Source organism: Anomaloglossus baeobatrachus, chromosome 4 (genome assembly GCF_048569485.1).
Source record: "Anomaloglossus baeobatrachus isolate aAnoBae1 chromosome 4, aAnoBae1.hap1, whole genome shotgun sequence".
NCBI lineage: Eukaryota > Metazoa > Chordata > Amphibia > Anura > Aromobatidae > Anomaloglossus > Anomaloglossus baeobatrachus.
Genome location: NC_134356.1, coordinates 62,580,301 through 62,607,152, shown reverse-complemented (window position 1 = coordinate 62,607,152; position 26,852 = coordinate 62,580,301). Strand labels below are relative to the sequence as shown.

At 47.9% G+C, this 26,852-nt stretch overlaps 1 protein-coding gene across 2 annotated transcripts in view; it reads right to left on the bottom strand.

The window, feature by feature from the left end:
• Window positions 1–26,484, bottom strand: part of LOC142301214 (leukotriene C4 synthase-like) — a 132,757-nt gene extending 106,273 nt beyond the window's left edge. For both annotated transcript variants that reach the window (XM_075342242.1, XM_075342241.1), the window contains exon 1: window positions 26,354–26,484. The gene's annotated coding sequence lies outside the window, so the exon portion shown is untranslated. The remainder of the gene's footprint in view (window positions 1–26,353) is intronic.
• Between the last annotated feature and the right edge of the window lie 368 nt (window positions 26,485–26,852).

Below are 26,852 nucleotides of genomic sequence, written 5' to 3'. Positions count from 1 at the left end.
AGTAGTCCCCTTGTAAAATAAGAATAGCAGATACCCACGTGACCAAGTTATGCCATGTGAGCCCTACAGCCAATCAGTGGCCACCATTGGGCTACTTCGCTCACACTTCCTTCAGACGATTCTTAGTTAGGCCGGAGTCACACTTGTGAGTGCCTTGCGTGTAACTCGCGCGAGTCTCTCATTGAATCACTCGGCACGGCTGCACACTCTCCTGCAGGAGCGGGTCTGTTGCATTTATCTCTATGCAGCTGAGACACTCCTGTCCGGAGAGTGTGTATCCGTGCCGGGTGATTCAATGAGAAACTCGCGCGAGTTACACACAAGGCACTCGCAAGTGTGACTCCGGCCTTAGGCAGATAAAGTGGGTGTTCACCAGTCCACTAGCGGCTGTTGATTAGCTGCAGGGCTCATATTTTTATAGCAATTGTTAGACGAGCCCCCAGGACACAAAGCAATGACATCTCTGGAATGGAGACCATGTGGGAGGTGAGTATCTGTCATTTTTATTTTACAAGAGGGACTACTTAATTTAAAAAGGGGTTGTCCATATAGAGGACAGTTCCTTTAATTACAGTAGTTTTTAGCTACAAATGATTGGCATACATTCACTAAAGGTGAATTTATGTGGGCAGAGGAACACACATTTGCAGATGATCATGTAGTTTAAACAGGTTGCTAATCACCCAACAAACAAGCAAAACATATGTTCGTTGGGTGAAATAATTTTTAAGCTTGCTTAAAAATTATTTTCTGCAGCACATCATTCAGTGTAAAGATGCTGTTCAGAAAAGGTGCATAGAATGTTGGCATTAACATGTGCATGGAAGGTCAGTCAGCCTGGTCTAAGTGTCGCGGGCAGAGGAGGGGACGCCACGCTCTCCCTACTGCTCGGGTCCGGCTGCCGCTGCGGCTGCGGCCTCTGCTGCTCGGTGGCTCGAGCGATGGGCCGGATCCCGGGGACTCGAGCGGCGCTCCTCGCCCGTGAGTGAAAGGGGATTGGGTTTTGGGATAGTTGATTGTCCGTGACGCCACCCACGGTTGTGGTGATTTGTTGGACACCACCGCTGCTCTGTATGGGGAGCCCGGGACTGATGGTATGGAGCAGCCAGTTGTTGATGTGCCCCTCCGTGGGTAGGGTTTGTGGTGCTCCCGGGGCCCGGTGATGGGATTGGGATGGTGGACATGGGGCCTGTGGAGGTGCAGGGGCGCAGGGGCAGCGCTGTGCCGCACAGCACGGAGGTACTCACTCAGCCAGTAAACACGACACAGTTCTCGGTAAACAAACGGATGGTTGGACGGGTCCCTCGGACGGTTCACGGTGCTGATGTTCCCTGCAGTTAGCGGTGACGGTCTCTTCCCTGCACCTATGAAAGTCTCTTTGGTAGCGATGGGTCCCCACCGGTTACCCACTCCTCGGCTGGGCCGAAGGAGCTCTACTCTTGCCCGCAGGCGCTGGCCCTGGGAAACTGGTGCCCTGGCGGTGGCGGTGTCTCCCCTTCACGGTCGGGCTGTTGCCTTCAATAGGGACTTGGTTGTTAGGAGACAGACGTCCCCCTCACTGACGGATTTGGCAAATTATGGCGACTCCTAGCCTTGCCGGGATCCGAAAGGCCCCTGCCCTGGTGCTGACTGTTCTTCGTATACTGCTCCGGTACCGCTGGGTCACCACCCGTCCGCGGTCCTTTCAGCAACCTCCGAGCAGTCCCCCTGCAGACTATCACCGCTGTCTGCTGACCTTGCTGTCACTGTCCGGGGCACACACCCGGACCAACTTCAGGCTTTACAAAACTGTTTCTTTCCACTTTACTTCAGCTTCTCTCCTGAGCTCCTCTACCACTTCACCTCCTTCTACTTTCACCTCCCTAGCTTCACTGCCTGGTTTCCCCGCCTCCAGGGCTGTGAACTCCTCGGTGGGCGGAGCCAACCGCCTGGCCCACCCCCTGGTGTGGACATCAGCCCCTGGAGGAAGGCAACAAGGATTTTGGGTTAGCTTGGTGTACCTGCAGGGAATGTGGGGGTGCATGTGATGTTGTGACCTGTGACCCCTGGCTTGCCCAGGGCATCACATAAGCAGTAGAAGTGAGCGAACCTGAGGCTCGAGGTTCAGGTTCGGATACCGAGTTCCAAAAAACCAAGGTTCGGGTTCGAGGTTCAAGCAAGTGACAAGCACGAACCACTCAAGCAAGCAGCGCTAAGCTTGGGTATGAGTGATGCTCAGTCCTGTGCAAGCCGTGTGCAGTGTTTGATCAGCTCACATTTGTGGTAAAAACAGCGTGATCAGATGTAGTGTACACTCACAGCTTCCCCACAAAAGATGTATAAACTCTGCCCCGGAAGTGTTTTGCTTATGGGCCATTAGCAAAGCACTTCTGGAGCAGGGTGGGGGGGGGTATAATTTTTTAGGGGGGTTTGTGTGTGTACACTACATCTTTTCATGCTGATTTTACCCCAAATGTGAGCCGATCAAACACTGCACGCGGCTGAGCATCACTCATACCCAAGCACAGCACTGGTCGCTTTAGTGGTTCATACTCGTCACTTGCTCGAACCTCAAACCTGAACCTCAGTTTTTTTGGAGCTCGGTTTCCGAACCTCGAGCTGCAGGTTCGCTCACCTCCATGAAACAGGCAATTAAATGACTGCTGATTGGCTATTATGTTGATCAGCGTTGTCTAACAGGCACAACTGTATTGTATGTTTGCACCATAAGAGTAGGTGCACACAGTGTCTTTTGCAAGTGTGCATTGCCTAGAAAACCAAAACAAAACACTGAATAAAATGAATACATGCACATGTCAAAACAACTTGCTGCTCACTTCTTCAGTCTTTTTTTGCTTTTTCTAACCACTTGAGGCTTTGAAAGCCGCAAAACAGTTAAAATAATTGATCTGTCCGTTCTTCTGGCAGCTTCAGTTTGCAAGTTGCTCTCAATTAATACACACAGTTTAAAAATACAAAATGCGATGGTGGCAAAGCTCCAACAAGAGACATGGGAAAAGATGTAAAAAAAAGACCAGAAAAAACACCACCAGCAGTTTCCCGAAATGTCTTTTGCAGGAAAAACTCAGTGGATACATTGGAGTCTAAAAGATGCTGTGTGCACCAGGGACGGATATATTGGTGCAACCTGTGCGGCCACACAGGGGCCCAAGAGGTAAAGGGGCCCATTTCTACCTCTAAAGTAGGTGGAATTGTGCATTATGATGAACTCTTGGTCTGCAAATGCCCCTATATTGTTCTTGCACAGGGGCCCTTTACTATCTGTGTCCGGCTGTGGTGTGCACAATTCCCTAATAGGGGCTTTACACACAGCGACATCACTAGCGATGTCGCTGGTGAAAGCACCCGCCCCCGTCGTTTGTGCGTCACGGGCAAATCGCTGCCTGTGGCGCACAATATCGTTAGTCCTCGTCACACAGATTTACCTGCCTAACAACATTGCTGTGGCAGACGAACCGCCTCCTTTCTCAGGGGGCGGTTCATGCAGCGTCACAGCGACATCACACGGCAGCCATCCAATAGAAGCGGGGGGGCGGAGAGCAGCCGAAAGAAAGTGACGCCCACCTCATTGCCGGAGGACGCAGGTAAGGTGTTGTTCGTCGTTCCTGGGGTGTCACGCGTAGCGATGTGTGCTGCTTGAGAAACGACGAACAACCTGCATCCAGCACCATCAACAATATTTGGGATTAGAACGACGTGTCAACAATCAACGATAAGGTGAGTATTTTTGATTGCTAGCGGTCGTTCGTACATGTCACACGCAACAACGTCACTAACAAGGCCGGATGTGCATCTTGAATTACGTGACCCCAACGACATCTCGTTAGCAATGTCGTTGCGTGTAACAGGGTCTTAAAACTGGCATATGATAGACCAGTGTAAGTAAAGGAGATTATTGGAGTAATTTGCACACATTTCTAAATTTTGGCCAATTTGGGGATATAGAAGTCAGTAAATCCACTCTGTGTGTGCTATTTGTCACACATCATTTGCATCTTTTACTAAGAACTGGAGTAAACTGTGTAGTAAATGTGGCCCATTAATCCGGGTTATCATGGCACAGAGTTCAGTGCATGAGACAAGAGAAATCAGGACCCCTACCTCTCAAGAGAACCAGGGTGCCGCATCTGCACCACATACAAAAGGTTGCAGTGGTTGAGAATGCATTGGAGTCTTGTGTTGTAGATATTGCCTTGTTAGTTAAAATGTTATTATAATTTTCAATTTTTTTAATAAGTTATATCCACTTGAGTACGCTGTAGATCAGTGAGGACTGTGTCCTGAGACAAGAAACTATCTCTTCTGCCACTTCACACATCCGTGTCTCCAGTACGTTTGACGTTTTCACACGTACCGGAGACACTGACACACGTAGACCCATTAAAATCAATGGGTCTGCGCACACATGTGTGTTTTTACATGGACTGTGTGTCCGTGTGGAGCATTTGTGTGTCCTTGTGCTCCACACGTAGACATGTCTGTTTTTCTCTGGCAGCACGGGTGTCACACGGAACGCACGTATGTGATCCGTGTGACACGTACCGGAGAGAACCACGTGTCTGTGAAATAAAATGAATTTCTATACTCACCGTCTACAGTGCTGCTGTCTCTGCCTCTGCTGTCACTTACTTCTGACCCCCACTCATTATGTTCATCGCTTATTCACTGCACTTGGGACCGGAAGCAGCAGCAGGGAGTCAGCAGAGCTGGATGCCGCAGAGTGGAAGACATCAGCACCATGACAGCAGTGCCAGGAATAGGTGAGCATAAAGTTCCTGTTCTCCATGTATTATCACGGATAGCACATGGAGAACACTCATGTGCCAAAATCACAGCACACGGAGGTCCATATTCAACTTTTACTCGTCGTTGTGTGTCTTTGTTTTTACCCTTATCTGTAGAGGAGGAGCTTCACTACTTATATTATGTAGCTGAAGTGCAGCACAGATTCATCTCAATTAAAAGCTGATATCCTTTGATCAGGAATAGAATAGATGTTTATAGGACATTTCATAACTTTCCCAAATTCTTATGAAAAATATTAATCACATACTGGTAAAATAGCAGGGTAATGAATAAAATATAACTTTTAATATTTACTTTAAAAACAGGGGAAATTCACAGACAATTTACACATATGGTGAAAATCCGATACTGAAGAATGGTCTCCCTCTCCTTCCCTGATGAAGCTTTGTTGTGGCTCTGTCCACAAACTTGCGAAACGTGCGTAGGTAGGTTCATGGGGGGATTGTCCTGATGGTTCAACTCTTGACTATGCATCTGTGATTCATTTATAGTTTGCACTAGGCACTTTAATAGGGTTACTTGATTCCCTGGCTGCTATCTATGAATCGGGGGGGGGCCCTCTTACACTGTTTATAGATTGGGTGATATTTATCACCTTGAGGTTTTTTATGCATCTCCTCTTCCCTTTTCATCGATATTGCTGCCTTCTATTTAATTTGTGCCTGACTTTAACATACCTTATTGCATTGTCACTTGTTACCCTCTTGTCTGTTTTTATCATACGTGTCACCTATATGTTGTAATAAATTGTATTTTTCACCAACGTACTCTGTATCCTCCTGTTTTTCTAAGAATAGCAAGCCCCCCACATTCAAAGACTGCGGTGATATAGGAAAAACACAATACACAGATAGATGACAGGATTAGCAAAACATGAGGCCCCCACTGACTAAAATAGGAAAGGACAGGAAAGGGACTGATGGTGGCCAGAGTAAAACCCTGCAAAATTCCAAATTCCTTATAGTACAAAAAGGCCCTCAGATCGCACGATCTGAACTCCGTCCAGGTGCTTTTGTCATACCAATGAACAGAAAACAAGAATCATAACAAATTCAACAAGCCACAAACACATGGACCCAAAGGAGCTATACTCCAAACAGAACTGCAGGCAGTTCCCCAGCCAAGCGACTGAGGGGAAAAACCCTGCATGCAAATAAACTGAAAACAACCACAGCAAATGACAAACCCAGATAAGAGCAACAGAACCAAACAATAAATAAAGAACAAGCACTTATCTGGGGTAGATGTGGTGTGGAGCAGAATGAAGCAGGCTGGTGATACAAAGAACAACTGACATCGGGCATAGCCTGCTATCAGACCAGGATTAAATAAGCAGAGAGTTAGCAAAGGAAACGCCCAATGCACAACACACCTGGTCCAAGTCCAAACCATTCTTGGCCACCAGAGGGAGCCTCCCAGCAGCCGAAACATAACTAACATTCACAACAGAACTCGTTTCATTGGTCCGTTCAAAATTACTGCTGTCATCAACCCATTGGATTTCTGTCTGGCCTTTCCAGCATCATAAAAACTCTATTAAAGAAATTTGTGGGTTCAGGATCTCCTCTTCCTGCCCATCCACCCGTGGTCTTAGTTGATGGATCATTGCAGTTTCAGGTATCCAGAAGTATAGATTCTCAGGTTGTTCGTCAATCTCTACAGTACCTGGTTCACTGGCAGGGTTATGATCCTGACGAAAGGACTCTGATGTCCATGTGGAGCACCTGGTTAGGGCATTCTATTGCCATCATCCATAGAGACCTGGTCCTTAGGGTCAAGAGGCCCCTCGTAGAGGGAGTGGCACTGCCACACGGTGCTTGACTCTAAACTCGCAGAATGTCATGGCTGCATCTCATGCCTTTCACACTGCAGAGTTTCACACTCCTTACTATGCCTTCTTTGGTGCTTCTGAGCTACACAGACAGGCTCCAATATCGATTCGCTGTATTGTCATTAGTGATCGGGCTTGCAGGAGTTAATTTATGCTAGCCTGCTGGTTACCTCTTGGATCACATGTGGGAGACCTATTGCGATCACTCCCCACCTTTTTAAGATGTAGGAGACTGTCTTCCCATGCTGACTATAGATTTAGCTACAATGGTCCATGTACTTTTGTATCCTAATCCTGCTGGTGATTGTATTGCTTTGTGTGTGGAGTTGTGAAGTTCTCCTGCCATCTCATTGTTTCCTCCCTGCTCTTATTTTCCTCCTGAGGTGTGGGAGATGGGGTATTAGATAATGGCTATTCAGGAGCAGGGTAAAGTAGTCAGCCCACATCGTCTTCATCAGACGTATCTTTGGGATCATGGACAGCTGGGGCCCACTAGCCTGAGAGCCACTTTAGGAGCCCTGGTCCTCTGTTATCCCATCACACCCCGTGATATAAGGATGGGGACAACACCACAAGCTGGGGACCAGGATGAGGACATTATTACAAGATGGGGACCTATATTCGGACTGTACTACAAGATAATGACCAGGAGATGTGGACATTAAGACAATTTGGGGACCAGGAAGGAGACATTACTACAAGATGGAGACCAGGATGGGAACATTACTCTAAGATGAGGACCAGGATGGGGGACATAACTACAAGATAGGGACATTACCACAAGATGGGAAAAAGGACGGACTTCACTGCAAGATGGGGACATTACTAAAAGGTGAGAGCCTGTATGTCGGACATAACTGCAAGATAGGAACCTGGATAAGGGACATTATAACAGGATACGGACCTGGATGGGGACATTGCTACAAGATGTTGGCAAGAATTACTATATGGTGCTAATTGTAAGACAACATTACTGTATGAGGCCAATTGCGGGGAAACAAAAAAAGGAAAAAAATTGTAAATGTAAAAACTATTTCAAAATAAAGTATGAAAAAATATTTTGCACTGAAAACGCTGTTTTGTGAATAAACTAAACAAAAAAGGTATATGTTTGTTGTCTCCGCATCCATAACAATCCAAGCTATACAACTGTACCAAAACCCATACGATGAATGCCAATTGAAAAAATAAAATAAAAAACATGCCAAAAACATTTTAAAAAAAATGTATGGGATCACTAAAAATGTTATAATGTCCTGTAAAGAATGCCCCCTTCAAACAGAATTTGTTTTTAATGTTCGGCCTGTATAAGAGTTTGAACCATAATAAAAGGGTTTGTGAAACCATTGTATTATACAGACATATGCAATCTGAGTAATAATCTGACAACACACTGACCAATGTAATACAATAGGGTTGTTCAGATGAATGTCGGTGTGAAAAACATCAGTGTGCACTATGCTCTTCAAAGTATCGGATGGGATCCGCTCATACAAGTTTATGGGAGTCTATGGGTACGTAAATAAAATTGGATTCCATGTGCTTCATCTGTGTAGAATCCATTTTTTATGGATATGTACTGCCCTGAGAGGGTCTCGGCTGCTCCGCTGCTCGGCCCGAGCCGCTCGAGGTCTGGGCTCGGGTTGTCGGTGGCTGGAGCGCCTCCGGACCGGGGGCCACGTCGCTCTGTTAAGGGGAGGCAGTGGGGTGGTGGTGTGGGACGAGGGTCGCAGCGGGGGGCCACGTTGTCGTCGTACGGGTCGTGACGCCACCCACGGGTCGTGGTGACGGGATGCACCACCACTGCGGCTGGAGTGAAGGGGGCTCCCAGGAGCGGTGTTGTGGCCGCAGCCTAGATGTTAGCCCCTCCGTGGTTAGGGGCAGTGTGTCCCGGGGCCTGGCAGGGACGGGCGCTGATGATGGCGGGGTGCAGGGTGCCGTGCTGCGGTGCAGTGTCGTGCCCGGATGGCACTGGTGTACTCACGATTAATTCACACTCAGAGTCACTGGTAAACCAAAGTTCGGGTATGGTCAGGTCCCGCAGCCGGCTGCTTGTGTCCCTTGTGAGGTTGATGGTGGCCCCTTTTCCTTGCACCTCTTGTTGTGGTTTTCGGCTCCCCTGCCTGGACAGTGGTAGCCCGCTCCCCGGCGTTGAGCTGCCGGAGGAGCCCTCGGTTGCCCGCAAGCGCTGGCCCGTCGGATGTTTGGCCCTTGGCGGTGGCTCTCACCCGGTATCGGTGGGCTTTTGCCTTCTTTCGGGACTTTGGGTAAGGATGAACCCGTGAGGTCCAGACTGCAATCAGTTAATTTGCCTAAACTCAGTGGCTTCTAAGCTAGGATGGGGTCTGAGTACCCGGTTTCTGGTGCTCCGGTAAACGGTTGACTCCCCGATTCAGGGCCGGCGGGCTCCAACCCAGGCCCGGTCCCTACGGTTCCGCCGGTTGCTGTACTGGTACTCCTGCAGGCGGCTACCACCATCTGCCTGCCTGACGTTTCGGAGATCCCAGGCTCCTACCCAGGTCGCTGACAGCTTTTCTATTTTACACCTCCTGTCACTGTCACACTCTACACAGTTCTCCAGCTAACCTCAAACTGTTTGTATTTCCTTCCTCAGGACAGTAGTCTCCTCGGTGGGCGTGCCTTTCCGCCTGACTCCGCCCACCTGGTGTGCCCTACTGGTCCTGAGGGAGGCATCAGGTCTCCCTTTCGGGTGACGGGTGTGTCCTCACAAAGGGATGGGGGTGTGTGTGTGTAATGTGGTTGGTGTTGTTACCTGTGACCCCTGGGGTCCAGGGCGTCACAGATACATTACCATTATTAACATAGGAAACTGTACTTGATCATGTACTGTAAATTTTAAAACACTGATGTATAAAAACCGATATCACAAGGATGTAAAAACCAGACACCCAGATAACAATATGGATGAAAATCGTCTGCGTTTTCTTGATGAAACTTGGAGGATTTTTCATACACTTGTCTGACCCCGACCTAAAATTTTTCTTTCCTCCTGTGGCAGCTCTGTGGGAAAAATAAACTTTCTGCTGGTTCTCAGCCTCATCTAATAGGATTTAAAACTAATTTAATTTCAACAAAAGCAAGAGTTTGAGGAATGTGAAGCATCCAGGACCTCCGCTTCTTTCACTCAAAAACAAAAAATAGTTTACCAGTGCAGCCTCTCACATTGTGGCTACTACCGTAATAGAAAACGAAAAAGTTATCTGTATGGCTGGTTGGCAGGCGCAGTTCTGGCATCATGTTGCTTTGTTTGTTTGGTTAGAAGTAATGTGGAGTTTCTGTGCTAGTGTATGTTGCTTTGTCAGTACTCTGTGTGCTACACCTAATCCATACCTCCTGTGATGCTAGCCACTACTTATGGATAGTATAGACGGAAGGGTATCAGGCAAGCCGGGGTCAGGAAACAGGAGGACACGACAGGACACAGGGAGCAAGCAGAAATGCAGTCAGGTCACAGGCCAAGGGTCAAAATTCCAGGAGAGTATATATAGATTCAGGGAGCAGACAGAGACGTGGTCAGGTAATTGTAAGAGGTAAGAAACCAGGAGGTAATGACAAGAACAGGAAGCGGGCAGAAAGGAGTCAATGAACAGTCCGGGGTCAAGAAACTTAGATCAGAACACAAGCACAAAACAAGCCAAGAGCACAACTGCAGAACCAAAGAGTACGACTGGCGAAGTTCTGGGAGAGCATGCTCAGTAAAGAAGTAGAGCAATTACCAGGAAGGTGGAACGCCTGAATAAAAGCACCTCCCAGAACCTGCATGGAATCCGTTTTCATATGTACCAGAGATACGGACATATGCAGACCCATTAAATTCAATGGGTTTGAGCACACAGCCCTGTTTTCTCACTGACTTGTGTCTGTGTGGTGCACATGCGACATGTCCGTTTTTCTGTGGAAGCATGCGTGTTATCAGTGTGACACGTACCAGAGAAAACATGTGACTCTGAAATAAAATGATTTTCTATACTCACCTGTCTCTAGCGCTGCTGTCTTCGGCGCTGCTTACACTTGCTACTGGGCCCGCTCATTATGCTCATAAATATTCACTGCACCGCGGACCCAGAAGCAGCAACACCGGGGACAGGTGGTATAGAAGTTCCTGTTGTCCGTGTACTATCATAGATAGGACACAGAGAGCACACTGAGAGCACAGACTGAATACAGACATGGAACACACACATACGCACTCACACCACACACCATGAAAAACATGCATTTTTATCACAGACGTGTGAAGGGGGCCTAAGGAGGTACAGTAAATCACTGAACTCTCTTCAAAGTTGAAAAGTTCAATGTGTTGCATATCACTTAAAATACATACCTGGACTGCAGTCATAGGGGTAGGCGGAAAGTGCAGGTGTGCAGACGACGGCCACTTCGTACCGATCTACAATGTGTATACATACCTGTGAAAGAGCACATCGGTGCAAAACGACCTTCGTCTGCACGACTGCACATTCACCCTATGTCTGCGGTCCCCGTTCAGAGATATATTTTAAGTGATAGGCTTTAGGATTAACTTTGAAGAGAGTGCCACGATTTACCTTCTGAGGGTACGGTTCCACTAGCGTATAGCTTCAGATGCTAGAGCATCGGAAGCAATATACTAATGACCCTCTGCTGCGAGCGTCAGCCGAGTGTCATGCGACTGTGATGTGATCTTGCAATCGGTTCACAGCTGCGGAGAAGATGGTGGGAGCACTTTCTCCCCATCTCCTTCGCTGCCTGTCTCTTCATATATCGCACTGCACTCGGATTATATGCGAGTGCAGTGCGATGTTTCACACTCTCACATAGACTTGTATGGGGGTGCATGAGCCGAGACTCGCTGCCAAACGCAGCATGCTGTGATTCATTCCGCTATGGCATGAGATATCAATCACACATGGACACTGTCTCATAGTTTTGCACTAGAGTGAAAGCAATCCGATCTTTTATCGAATTGCACTCGTCCGTGCAAAACGCAGGTAGAACCGTACCCTTACGTGGTTCTACGATTTTCCCTGTGCTTGGGATTGAATCAGCTGAGCACCTCCTCACGATCCTCACACCGGACGTCTGATTGTGGTGAGTCATTTCTCCATTACCTTGAGCTTGCTGAGCTTGTGTTAACTTTGTTCCTAACTAGTGTTGAGCCACCTCCCTAGTGTTCGAGTTCGGTTCGGTTCATCAAACGGCGGGTCAGTTCGGCGAACGTTTGAAGAACATTCGACGAACACCTTCGAACCCTATTGAAAACAATGGGAGGCAAACACAAGCACATAAAAACACATTATACATAGACACATACAGTTAATAAACATTGCCATTATACTTACAGGTCCCCGCGACGCGGTCTGTACTCTGTCTCCCGACGCTTTTCCTTCTGATCATCGCTGCGCCCTCCCGGTAACCAGCACTGATGATAGGACCTTCCGTGATGTCGTCATAGCATGTGACAGGTCACGTGTCTATTATCTCATTGGCTACAGACTGGTCACATGGCTTGACGTCATGCTAGGTCTTGTTAGTGCATCTCTCCGGTACGCGGTGCTCGTTTGAGCATCTCCGTGTATCGGCGAGATGCTTGGGCACTTGGTCGACTCCCCGTCCCTGCATGTCGGCGCTCTTTACAAAGTCAGCGCACATGCAAGGACTGGATGCCACAGCCGGTGAATAGCGGCACCGGGATACACGTGATCGGAGATCACCGTTGCTATAGTAACCCACATGTCAGATTACTATTTCAACTGTGGCAGCGGTGACGTCACCGCTTACAACCCGCAGCCTCTGCTCACTCACTGAGTGATTAGACTGCACGGAAGCAGCAGCGTCTTCCTCCCATGCAGTGTTGTCTGATGTAGCAGAGCTGCATGGGTTGAATGAGAAAGAAGACAGAAGACCATGATCGTGGAGGGGTGAGAGGGAGTAATAAACATGGAGTCTCTAAGTGTGTCTGTGGATTTATTTATCTTAAAGTATTTTTTTCTCTGTGTGGTGTCTTTTTTTTAACCCTTTATTGGAGATTCTTAATGGCCGGGTCAAACTTGCCTGACATTAAGAATCTCTGGCTTAATACTAGCTAATAAAACATAGCTAGTATTAGCCCATTATTAGCCAGAGAGCCACACGTCACCGTGGCAGCTGGAAGAGTTGTATACAGCGCTAAATGATGGCGCTTCTATGAAAGCACCATTTTCTGGGGCGGCTGCGGACTGCAATTCCCAGCAGAGGGGCCCAGAAAGCTCGGGCCAACCTGTGCTGTGGATTCCAATCCCCAGCTGCCTAGTTGCACCTGGCTGGACACAAAAATGGGACGAAGCCCATGTAGTTTTTTTTTTTTAATTATTTCCTAAAATTCATGAAATAATTAAAAAAAGGGCTTCCCTATATTTTTAGTTCCTAGCCAGGTACAAATAGGCAGCTGGGGGTTGGGGGCAGCCGTACCTGCCTGCTATACCTGGCTAGCATACAAAAATATGGTGAAGCCCATGTCATTTTTTTTTGGTGGGCAAAAAAATCCTGCATACAGACCTGGATGGAGTATGCTGAGCCTTGTAGTTCCGCAGCTGCTTTCTGCTCTCCTGCATACAGTAGTGAATGGAGCATGCTGAGCCTTGTAGTTCTGCAGATGCTGTCTGCTCTCCTGCATACACTAGTGAATGGTGGGCAAAAAACTCCTGCAAACAGTCCTGGATGGAGCATGCTGAGCCTTGTATTTCTGCTCCCCCTGTCTCTCCCTCGAGCATACAGTCCTGGATGGAGTATGCTGAGCCTTGTAGTTCCGCAGCTGCTGTCTGCTCTCCTGCATACACTAGTCAATGGAGCATGCTGAGCCTTGTAGTTCTGCAGATGCTGTCTGCTCTCCTGCATACACTAGTGAATGGAGCATGCTGAGCCTTGTAGTTCTGCAGCTGCTGTATGCTCTCCTGCATACACTAGTGGATGAAGTATGCTGAGCCTTGCAGTTCTGCTCCCCCTGCCATTCCCTCCAGCATGCAGTCCTGGATGGAAGATGCTGAGCCTTGTAGTTCTGCAGCTGCTGTCTCATCTCCTCCATACAGACAGACAGCAGACCGCAGCTGCAGAACTACAAGGCTCAGCATACTCCATCCAGGACTGTAAGCAGGAGGTTTTTTTCACCCAAAAAAATTACATGGGCTTCGCCATATTTTCGTATGCTAGCCAGGTACAGCAGGCAGCTACGGGCTGCCCCCAACCGCCAGCTGCCTATTTGTACCCGGCTGGGAACCAAAAATATAGGGAAGCCCTTTTTTTTTAATTATTTCACAAATTTCATGAAATAATAAAAAAAAAAAATGACGTGGGCTTCGCCCAATTTTTGTGTCCAACCAGGTACAACTAGGCAGCTGGGGATTGGAATCCGCAGCGCAGGGTGCCCAAGCTTTCTGGGCACCCCTGCTGCGAATGCAGTCCGCAGCCGCCCCAGAAAATGGCACTTTCATAGAAGCTCCACCTTCTGGTGCTGTAGCCAACTCTTCCAGCTGCCCTGGTGATGGGTGGCTCGCTGGGTAATAATGGGGTTAGGGCTAGCTGTATATTATCAACTGGCCCATAGCCCAAAATTCATGGTGTCACGCCAATATTAGACATGGCACCATGAATTTCTGGTACAGATAAAAAAAAAACACAACACACAGAAAAATATTTTTATTAGAAATAAAACACAACACAATTAGTGACTCCATCTTTATTGAAATAAAGAACCCCCCTCTGCAGTAATCCTGGATCAAGGGTCCCGCGCCATCCAATCCAGATCCAATATCATCTGATCGGTTTGCTGGAAGGCAAAGCGATCAGATGATGTGTCAGGTTCAAGGGCCTGAATCACATGACACAGCAGCTGATTGTATAAACGGCTTTTTTTGCATCTGTGCAAAAAAAAAAAAAATACCTACACACTTCTGTGCAAACTCCTGTCCGACAGCATCAGCTGATAGTTTAGCCGACAGGGCGATAAAAAAAACGGCCTCACCGCTCGACTTATAGTGTCAGCTGATTCCTTCAGGTAACCGCATCAGCTGATCATCGCCAGGTCTGAGGGAGAGAGAGAAGAGAGAGAAGAGAGAGAGAGAAGAGAGAGAGGAGAGAGAGAGGAGAGAGAAGAGAGAGAAGAGAGAGAGGAGAGATGGATAGAGAAGAGAGAGAAGAGAGAGGAGAGAGAGAGAAGAGAGAGAGAAGAGAGAGGGAAGAGAGAGGGAAGAGAGAGGGAAGAGAGAGGAGAGAGCAATGCAACCTCATTCCGTGAACTGCTCCGATTTTAGAGGTGTGTCCCGTGGCTCACAGCTGATGTCCAGCTTCTCCCCTTAGTGCATAATTAAATTAAATTATAATTATATATAAATAATAATTATAATTTAAAATTATAAATAAATTAAATTCTTTACCGGGACAGCCGGGACTCGAACTTGTGAACTAATTCTCCTTAGGCCTGAAACACATCCGTTAAACACGTGCGTGTTTGTTCCGTTTCCGTATATACCGGAGACACAGACAAACATGCACCAATGTTAATCTACAGTTAGGTCCAGAAATATTTGGACAGTGACACAATTTTCGCGAGTTGGGCTCTGCATGCCACCACATTGGATTTGAAATGAAATCTCTACAACAGAATTCAAGTGCAGATTGTAACGTTTAATTTGAAGGTTTGAACAAAAATATCTGATAGAAATTGTAGGAATTGTACACATTTCTTTACAAACACTCCACATTTTAGGAGGTCAAAAGTAATTGGACAAATAAACCAAACCAAACAAAATATTTTTATTTTCAATATTTTGTTGCGAATCCTTTGGAGGCAATCACTGCCTTAAGTCTGGAACCCATGGACATCACCAAACGCTGGGTTTCCTCCTTCTTAATGCTTTGCCAGGCCTTTACAGCCGCAGCCTTCAGGTCTTGCTTGTTTGTGGGTCTTTCCGTCTTAAGTCTGGATTTGAGCAAGTGAAATGCATGCTCAATTGGGTTAAGATCTGGTGATTGACTTGGCCATTGCAGAATGTTCCACTTTTTTGCACTCATGAACTCCTGGGTAGCTTTGGCTGTATGCTTGGGGTCATTGTCCATCTGTACTATGAAGCGCCGTCCGATCAACTTTGCGGCATTTGGCTGAATCTGGGCTGAAAGTATATCCCGGTACACTTCAGAATTCATCCGGCTACTCTTGTCTGCTGTTATGTCATCAATAAACACAAGTGACCCAGTGCCATTGAAAGCCATGCATGCCCATGCCATCACGTTGCCTCCACCATGTTTTACAGAGGATGTGGTATGACTTGGATCATGGGATCAACTTTTTTCTTCCCATCATTCTGGTACAGGTTGATCTTTGTCTCATCTGTCCATAGAATACTTTTCCAGAACTGAGCTGGCTTCATGAGGTGTTTTTCAGCAAATTTAACTCTGGCCTGTCTATTTTTGGGATTGATGAATGGTTTGCATCTAGATGTGAACCCTTTGTATTTACTTTCATGGAGTCTTCTCTTTACTGTTGACTTAGAGACAGATACACCTACTTCACTGAGAGTGTTCTGGACTTCAGTTGATGTTGTGAACGGGTTCTTCTTCACCAAAGAAAGTATGCGGCGATCATCCACCACTGTTGTCATCCGTGGATGCCCAGGCTTTTTTGAGTTCCCAAGCTCACCAGTCAATTCCTTTTTTCTCAGAATGTACCCGACTGTTGATTTTGCTACTCCAAGCATGTCTGCTATCTCTCTGATGAATTTTTTCTTTTTTTTCAGCCTCAGGATGTTCTGCTTCACCTCAATTGAGAGTTCCTTAGACCGCATGTTGTCTGGTCACAGCAACAGCTTCCAAATGCAAAACCACACACCTGTAATCAACCCCAGACCTTTTAACTACTTCATTGATTACAGGTTAACGAGGGAGATGCCTTCAGAGTTAATTGCAGCCCTTAGAGTCCCTTGTCCAATTACTTTTGGTCCCTTGAAAAAGAGGAGGCTATGCATTACAGAGCTATGATTCCTAAACCCTTTCTCCGATTTGGATGTGAAAACTCTCATATTGCAGCTGGGAGTGTGCACTTTGAGCCCATATTATATATATAATTGTATTTCTGAACATGTTTTTGTAAACAACTAAAATAACAAAACTTGTGTCACTGTCCAAATATTTCTGGCCCTGACTGTATGTTTGAGGTCACACGTGCGTTATTTCATAATGTCCGTGTGTCCGTGTCCGTGATCTGTATGTGTTTCCGTTTTGCACGGAAGCATGTCCGTTTTCTGCACGGAACACGCACACACGGACACCATGAAAGTCAATGGTTATGTGCGCACAAGTACGTGACACGGATGCATCTCCGTATGCTCCGTGTACGTTTTGTGCTTTTTTCTAGCGATGTCGGTCATTCTTTCTTTTCCTGTGTATGTCGGTCAATCTCCCTCAGTCCGTCGGTCGGTCTCTCTCTGTCTGTCTCTCTCTCTGTCTTGTCTGTCCCTCTCTTTGTCTGTCGGTCAGTCTCCCCCCTCTCTCATACTTACCGATCCCCGATCACCAGTGCGGCACTGCACGGCGTTCACACTGCTCCGGCGGCTTTTACTATTTTGAAAAAGCCGGCCGCTCATTAATCAATCTCCTATTCCCTGCTTTCCCCGCCCACCGGCGCCTATGATTCGTTGCAGTGAGACACGCCCCCACGTTGAGAGACAGCTGTCTCACTGCAACCAATCAAAGCCACTGGTGAACGGGTCTATAATGTGCAGTAAAAAAATAAATAATGAATTAAAAAAAACGACGTGCGGTCCCCCCCCATTTTGATACCAGCCAGGGTATAGTCACACGGCTGAAGGCTGGTATTCTCAGGATGGGGGAGCTCCACGTTATGGGGAGCCCCCTAGCCTAACAATATCAGTCAGCAGCCGCCCAGAAATGCCGCATCCATTAGATGCGACAGTTCTGGAACTCTACCCGGCTCTTCCCGAATTGCCCTGGTGCGTTGGCAATCGGGATAATAAGGAGTTAATGGCAGCCCATAGAAAAAGTCCTAGATTAATCATGGCAGGCATCTCCCCGAAATACCTTCCATGATTAATCTGTAAGTTACAGTAAATAAAGACACACAATGAAAAATCCTTTATTTTCAATAAAAAACAATAACAAATACCCTCGTTCACCAATTTATTAAGCCCCAAATACCCATCCATGTCCGGCGTAATCCACGGAGGTCCCGCGTCGCTTCCAGCTCTGCTACATGAAGGTGACAGGAGCTGCAGAAGAACCCTGCCGCTCCTGTCAGCTCCATGCAGCAACTGAGGTGAGTATCGCGATCAGCGATGATGTCACTCAGGTTACTGCTGGATCCTCCAACTGTGACAGCAAGTCGCCCGAGTGACAGCGATGAAGTCACAGGTGAGTTGCGGTCTCGGGTGGAGGATCCAGCTAGCCGCGGGTAGCCTGAGTGACAGCAGCGCTAATCACGCTGCTCACTGCAGTCACTCTGGGGATTAGCGGTCACCGGTGAGTCCTTCACGGGTGACCGCTAATCAGGACACGAGACAGACAGAGCCGTGGTATGACAATGAAGTCGGGTGAAGGTCACCCGAGTTCATTCTCAGTGCGTGACTCTGTCTGCTGTCTGCGGGTATGTATCAACCACATTTTACATCACACATGGAACATTACACACGGAAAACACACTCACACGTCAGTTACAAATCTCACGCACACACGGGCATTACACAAGCACACGCGGGTAGCATACGCCGTTCACACAAATGCCACACGGACCATGAAAACGGACATAAAAACAGATCACGGACCTGAAAAATGGCACGTATTACACGTGCGTGCGTTTTCACGGATGTGTGTTTCAGGCCTCACATGTCAGTTACGAATCTCACGCACACATGGGCATTACACACGCACACGCGGTTAGCATACGCCGTTCACACGAATGCCACACGGACCATGAAAACGGACATAAAAACGGATCACGGCCCTGAAAAACGGCCCGTATTACACGTGCGTGCATTTTCACGAATGTGTGTTTCAGGCCTAATGAAAAGCATAGGAAGATTTGGTAATCTTGACCTCTATATTGCTGTAGAAAATCCAGAAGTAGATTATTCAGCTACAAGGATGGATGGAGGGATGGATGGATGGATGGATGGATGGATGGAGGGAGGGATGGATGGAGGGATGGAGGGATGGATGACTGGATGGAGGAATGGATGGAGGGATGGAGGGAGGGATGAAGGGATGGATGAATGGATGGAGGGATGGATGGATGGATGATGGATGGAGGGATGGATGGAGGGATGGATGAATGGATGGAGGGATGGATGGAGGGATAGAGGAATGGATGGAGGGATAGAGGAATGGATGGAGGGATGGATAGAGGTATGGATGGAGGGATAGAGGGATGGATGGATGGAGGGAGGGATGAAGGGAGGGATGAAGGGAGGGATGAATGGATGGAGAGATGGAGGGAGGGATGGAGGGAGGAATGAATGGATGGAGGGATGGAGGGATGGATGGAGGGATGGAAGAATGGATGGAGGGATGGAAGAATGGAAGGAGAGATGGATAGAGGGATGGATGGAGGGATAGAGGGATGGATGGAGGGAGGGATGAAGGTATGGATGAATGGATGGAGGGATGGATTGAGGGATGGATGGATGGATAGAGGGATGGATGGAGGGATAGAGGGATGGATGGAAGGAGGGATGAATGGATGGAGGGAGGTATGGAGGGATGGATGGATGGATGGAGGAATGGAGGGATGGAGGGAGGGATGGAGGGAGAGATGGATGGATGGATGGATAGAGGGATTGATGGAGGGATAGAGGGATGGAGGGAGGGATGGAGGGAGGGATGAATGGATGGAGAAATGGTGGGAGGGAGGGATGGAGGGAGGGATTAATGGATAGAGGGAGGGATGGATGGTTGGATGGATGGATGGAAGAATGGATGGAGGGATGGATGGAGGGATGGATGGATGGATCGATGGATGGAGGGATGGATGGAGGGATGAAGGGAGGGATGAATGGATGGAGAGATGGAGGGAGGGATGAATGGATGGAGGGAGGGATGGATGGATGGAGGGATGGATGAATGGATGGAGGGATGGATGGATGGAGGGATGGATGGAGGGATGGATGGATGGATGGATAGAGGGATGGATGGAGGGAGGGATGAATGGATGGAGGGAGGGATGGAGGGAGGGATGAATGGATGGAGGGAGGGATGGAGGGGAGAGCAAACACCGGCACTACCGCACTCATCACCGCACACACGCAGGCACTATCGCCCCATTCATCCCCGCACACATGCAGACATTACCTCAGTGACGTCCGAGCTGACAGCGCGGCTCACTTCACTGCTGCGTTGATCTGACACAGAGCGCTCATGTTCTACTGCCGCTCCTGTCAGCTTCATGTAGCAGAGCTGATAGCGTCGTGGGACCTCTGTTACGTCGGACCTGGAGGGGTTATTTGGGGATATTAATAAAATGGTGAAAGGTGTTTTTTTGTCTTTTATTCCAAATAAAGGATTTTTCGTTGTGTGTGTGTTTATTTACTTTCACTTACAGGTTAATCATGGAAGGTATCTCGGGGAGACGCCTGCCATGATTAACCCCTTATTACCCCGATTGCCACCGCACCAGGGCAATTCGGGATGAGCCGGGTAGAGTCCCGGGACTGTCGCGTTTAATGGATGCGGCAATTCCGGGCGGCTGCTGGCTGATATTGTTAGGGTGGTGGGCTCCCCATAACGTGGTGCTCCCCATCCCATCTTGGCTGCATCAAAATTGGGGGGAACCGCAGTTTGTTTTTTTTATTATTATTTATATATTTATTTTACTGCACGATATAGACCCGCCCGCCGGTGGCTGTGATTGGTTGTAGTGAGACAGCTGTCACTCATCGTGGGGGCGTGTCTGACTGCAACCAATCATGGGCGCCGGTGGGCGGGGAAAGCAGGGAATACCAGATTGAATAATGAGCGGCAGCCATTTTCAAAAGAGGAAAAGCCGCCGGAGCTTTGTGACAGAGGCATACACTTTACTGGGCCAGTGGGGGGCATACACAACACTAGGGGCCAGTGGGGGGCACACACATTAATGGGGCCAGAGGGAGGCATACACATTATTGGAGCCAGTAGGGGGCATACATAATACTGGGGCCAGTGGGGGGCATACACATTACTGGGAGCATATGTGGCGCCCCTGAGGCTTCAGTCGCCATAGGTTACTGCACCTCACCAGAGGTGCAGTATTCATCTCGGAAAGGACAAGGTCAGTGCCAGTAAACCACAATCCACAAACACACATAAGCTAGTTGCCCTCTCACTGGGTTAGGGTAGGGTCATTTAGGATGATCAGCTCAGGAATCCGGGGGGTGGAACGATTGTTCGGGGGGGAGCAGGCGACACACACACACTCAGTCAGAGAGTTTGATCCAGCGTAACAAATGAGATGCAGGAGGAACACGGTCACTGAGAGGAGAGCTGATAGCTTCCTCAGGATCAGTGAACACCTCAGGGTGCGGAGCCCTAGGCTGGTGGGCACTTCAGGTCCCATCAGCAGAATCTGCCGACCAGAGGATTTCAAGTCTTCTGGCCTACAGACAGATCCCGGGGCAAAGCAGCATATAGAGCCAGGAGTCATGACCCATGGGTGGCACCAAGAACGGACTCACAATGCCTACTATACGGGACAGGAAAGGAACCATTCCCAGGACTCGGGTTCCCGCGTAGCTTCAAGCCGCAGAGAGTCACACTACACAGCGCAGAGAGGAAGGACTCACAGAGAAACCCCACCGGTTCTGGCCTCCAAACTATCCGGGATCGGCTGGAGTCCATCACAGCGGAGTCCGGCAGCCCAAAGACAGGAGCAACTCGGTGAGTAAAGAACTTAAACTGCAGCCGCTGTGTCGTCTAATTCTTCCCGCACCCCGCACTCCTATATTAGAGTGGACTCCTACCCTTAACATCATCCCTGGGGCAAGAGCTATGCCTGTAGAGAGCTGTAACATCTGAGCTGCGTCATCATCCACGCCAGAGAAACCACCCGCAGTGGCGGCTCCCATTTTGGCCGCATACCACAGGTGGCATCACGAATAACCACTTTCCCCCATCTTTATTGACACTGCCGGGGTCACGGAACCGGGCCAGGCCACTGTGACATACCTCTCCTACACCAGCCCGGCGACGAGTAATTCCCAAAGACCCCGTGGGCACGTCAACTTGGCGTCACTAACAGGATTTCGTGCCTGTCCTAGCGGGTACTGTGCGCCTACAAATTGACTGTAACAAGACTGTACACTGGTGGCCATTAAAGAAAGACCGGCGCCTTGTGCAATCACCCAGTTTGGGTGTATCTGCTCTTCGTGGGCTGGGTGGCAGTTTGGCACCAAAAGCTGCACCGCCCCCTGCAGCAAGGGACCAGAAACAACACTTATCCAAGGGGAAGGGCCCGCCTCCTCGGGAAGTGAAGGAGGATGGGCTGACTGCGCAGTCAGTTTTCAGATGCAAGATTGCGAGCGGCAACCTGAGCACTCAGGAGCGCAGGGTGGAAGCAACCAGCTCCCCTGGCCATCCCATGGAGGCACCGGAGATGCAACTCGTGATCAGCCTGGAATTACTGGAGGAGGAGTGTGGCGCTTGGGAGCTCAGCTGCTGGAGCTGCAACAGGGAGACGTCCAGAAGTGGCAGGAGAACTTGCTGGGAGCAGCGGCAACTCCAACCCTGGAGGGGAAAAGACCTGGCACCAACGAGGTACCTGGAGCCTCGGCACCTGCGACCCCGGGAGCCAGTGACGGTGACCTGGTACGACTGCTAGCAGCACCCCTGTCCCCTACACCTGGCCGTGGCAGACTGAACGTGGCCTGGGATGCGATGGTCAACAAGGGTAGAGACCTGCAGGCTCCCCTGGAACCCACCATAACAGCGGGCGCCATCAATGTGGCCTGTACACAGCAGCTCCTGAAACTGCAGGCTGAACAGGAGGAACACTGGGTTCGGCATGAGATCCTGGAAGCCTGGAACTTGGCTGCAAAGCAGCGGTGCCGTCGAAAGCGACCCTCAGAACGGGGACCGCTGAGGCACGGCGTGCTGGTTTGCTATGACTTAGAGCAGGGGTGGGGGTTCATTGGCGAATCCAGGATGACTAAGGACATATTTGTCTCCCGGAGGGACATGGAATCTCACCTCAGCAGGGGTCACCCAGACCGTGACCGGTACCCGGGCGACCATGTGACCTACACCCGTCAAAAAGGTGAGAGGGGCTGGTATGCCTTGGATGTGCAGACAGGACCTGGACAGAGACAGTGAGCTGGACTTGAGTCATGCCTCAGTGGGACGTTGTGGCAAGGAGACCCAAACTATGGTGTCCATGGCCCACTTGAACACCCGGTGGGTCTCACGGAAGGATACCACAAAGAAGCATTTGGACCACCAGGGCCCTGTAAATAGTTAAGTTACGCTGCATCGTATTTTGATAAGAGTGTGTTGAAATGGACATCTGGGCCACTGGATTATGTGTGGCCAGGACATCACTGTAAATAATTTGCACCTGTTGTGCTCCCTATCAGAATTAACGCGACCACAGAACCTCAAAACCTGTTGTGCGTGCACAAGTAATGAAGCGTGGTCAGGAACACTCTGCAGCATGCCCAGAGCCTACGTTGGGGGTGGCAGGTACCTCATTTTGTTGATATTGCTGCTATAATTTATTGCTATGTTGCACATAATGGGAATGGTGCAAAGGACCTGAGACTATGGATGCCAAAAGAGATGTGCTACTGCCAAAAAGTTTAAAATGCAAAGTTTTATATGTGATATAATGTTTACATTGCACACATTTTATATGCTTTTACATGCCAAAGGTTTTCTATTGAAATGCTAAAAGTTGTGTTTGTAACCTTCAAGAAACCATGCCTCCCATAAAGGGAAGAAATGTTAATGTTTACAGCATCACAAAATTTTGCAATTGTGCCATTGTTTTGTTTTCTTTCCACCCTGCGAACGTGCTGGGATTCGCTGTGGGGGTGTGTGGCGCCCCTGAGGCTTCATAGAAAGGATGAGAAAGTGCTGTGCAAAAAACGAGGGATACACCTTTAGAAAAATACAAAATTGGTCTTTTTATTATACACAAAGTGGACACAAAAACTATTAAAACCATTTAAAAAGGCATATAAAAAGCCTCCATTCTACTTGTTTGATCCCTGTAAGGAACAAACACCCCCCTTGCTTTTTTGCAATGATCACAATCTACCGGCAAGTTTAGTACAGGGCTAGGTTAATATACATACATGACAGGGATCACTCAAAGATAACAAGATCATAAGTATGAACATAGATTTTGCACCAGAATAGATACACAAGAAAATAACAAAGTCCACATACCCATAAAACATGAAAATAACACATATAAGTTGGCAATAATACACTCAACCCATATAATACAGAGAGATCTGTGAAACCATAAGCCCAGACAATACCAGCGATTGCTGGATTTACCAGATAGAGAGATCCATGTCAGAAAAATGGCAGGGGTGGGATTACAGATTCCCCATGCGTATCGCTGTTACATAGAACAGCTTCGTCAGGGGTAGAATTTGCCCACCTAAAAAGTGGGGATTTAAATAACCAAGAAGTTACCTCATCAGGTGTGCAGAGATAGTCACTAACATTCAAAATCGCCACGTAATGCATGTCTCTGGCGTCCCGAAAGTCACATGCACGCTGGCATTCAGTTAGAAAGAGGCAGAGGGAGTTTTTGGCATACCGCGCATGCGCAGGACTCCAAAAAGATGGCGGCCGCCATACAAGAAGACAGAAATTTGTAAGTTCCATCTAGGGAGCTGCTGAATGATTTTTATCAGGTATTATGAAAGCGAGACATAGATTTAGCCCCAAAATACGACAGTGATGATCCCATCCAAAACAAAAAAAAACATATATAGAAGCATATATAGAAACAGGGCTCAAGAAAAAAAGATAATGCATAAATCTCTATCTGGACCCAAATTCTCCATAGGGATAAAGAAGGATCTCAAAAGGTGCCATGGCAAGAGCATAATATAATAAGATATTTCTCAAAAAATAAAGCGCAATAAGATATCTCCTATATGGCAAAATATATATTTATCATTATTTTTTTCATTATTTTTACCTTTTTTGCTCTTTTGATTTTATTCCTGCCAGGCACCATTAGAACACCATCATCTCTGCTTATAGAACCCCGTAAATAAGAGTTCCTCATTTATTCCCAATGGGGCGAGACAATTTAGCTGGAAAATCCAAGCTGATTCACGCCTAAGTAAATCCAGTTTTGTTTTCTTTCCAGCCCGCGGACGTGCTGGGATTCGCAATGGGGGTGTGTGGCGCTCCTGAGGCTTCAGTCGCCATAGGGTACTGCATCTCACCAGAGCTGTGAGGGCATCATACTGTGTAGGGGAAAGTACTGTGAGGGCATCATGCTGTGTAGGGGAATGTACTGTGAGGACATCATACTGTATTTGGAAATGTACTGTGAGGGCATCATACTGTGTGGGACAATGTACTGTGAGGGCATCATACTGTGTGCGGAATGTACTGTGAGGGCATCATACTGTGTGGGGAATGTACTGTGAGGGCATCATACTGTGTGTGGGAATGTACTGTGAGGGCATCATACTGTGTGGGGGGAATGTACTGTGAGGGCAAAAAACTGTGTGGAGGAATGTGCTGTGAGGGCATCATACTATGTGGGGGAATGTACTGTGAGGGCATCATACTGTGTGGGGGAATATCCTGTGAGAGCATCATTCTATGGGTGGGAAATACTATGTGTGGCGGAGCTCTGGGGTATTTTATTGTGTATGAGTAGCTAGGAGGGACATGATACTGTGTGGGGGTATGTACTGTGAGGGCACAATACTGTGTGGGAGAATGTACTGTGAAGGATTCACACTGGCTGGGTTGCACTGAGGGCTATCATACTGTGTGTTGCGCTCTTTGGGGGTCATGACAGGGGTACCATACTGTGTGGGGGTATGTACTGTGAGGACACAATACTGTGTGGGAGAATGTACTGTGAAGGTTTCATACTGGCTGGGTTGCACTGAGGGCTATCATACTGTGTGTTGCGCTCTTTGGGGGTCATGACAGGGGTACCATACTGTGTGAAAACACAGAAGGGCTTCTCTAGAAGAACATTTTTGTGGGGACAAAAATTTGCCATGACACATGGATTACACAGTATGTGCCCTCTTTGTAATCTTTCAAAATTGTGAATTATGGTATGGGTGTGAACACTTTTTATCCAGATCATTAAACAACAGGCAAACAAATTGTAAAAAATTGAGCTGGTTCCATATTCTTGTTACTTGCATGCCGTGGGTGCAGCACCTTGTGGGTCACAATGCGATCCCACTCACTATGCTGCAATTAAGCAGCAGCACACTGTGATCTTTAGCCATGTGCCAAAGTTGCATTGTAGTCCCAGCATTAAACAAAGAGTGGTATAAAATAGCAACATTTTCAACATTTTGACACTAAAAAAAAAACAGCTGTCAATCATTTGCAATCTACTCATACATCCTGAGAACACGTATTAAAAAATCCAGCGCCATTCCTACAAGTGTCAACAATTAAGTAGAAACATTTCCCTGTATCTTACCGTTATCATTCACTGACAGCACTGAGAGATTCTATATACTATATTCTAATGTCACTGCTTACCACGTCTTTCCTTGTGCAGAGCCAAGCTGGGGACAGGGGACACGTCCAGTAATGTGATACTATAAGAGAATCCTGCAGCGGAGAATAACGATCTGACAAGTGCCTTTATGAAGAAATACACAACTGTGATAGTGAAGGGCATGCAGCTCCCTCCTTGCCCAGCCCACACTGCAGACCCCCACTCCTATCTGGATTGAATTACATCATAAAAGGATTTCAGAGGGAAAGGGTTAATCTCTCCTATGGGATGAAGAACTGATAATGCCCCCATGCAATATTGGTTTTCAGCAAATATTTCTTCTTTTATCCCAAAAACCTACGACCAATATTTCCTGCACCGCAGCTTGCACAAGCAGAAGCAGAGGACTGGGAACTTTCACAATGCAGGGTTCACATACCTCCCATATTTCCTTACTGCACCGTCATATATTTGCATTTTTTTAACATGTTCACCAGTAATTTCAGAGATTACATTTCAGACTCTGGGGAAAGAAGGACC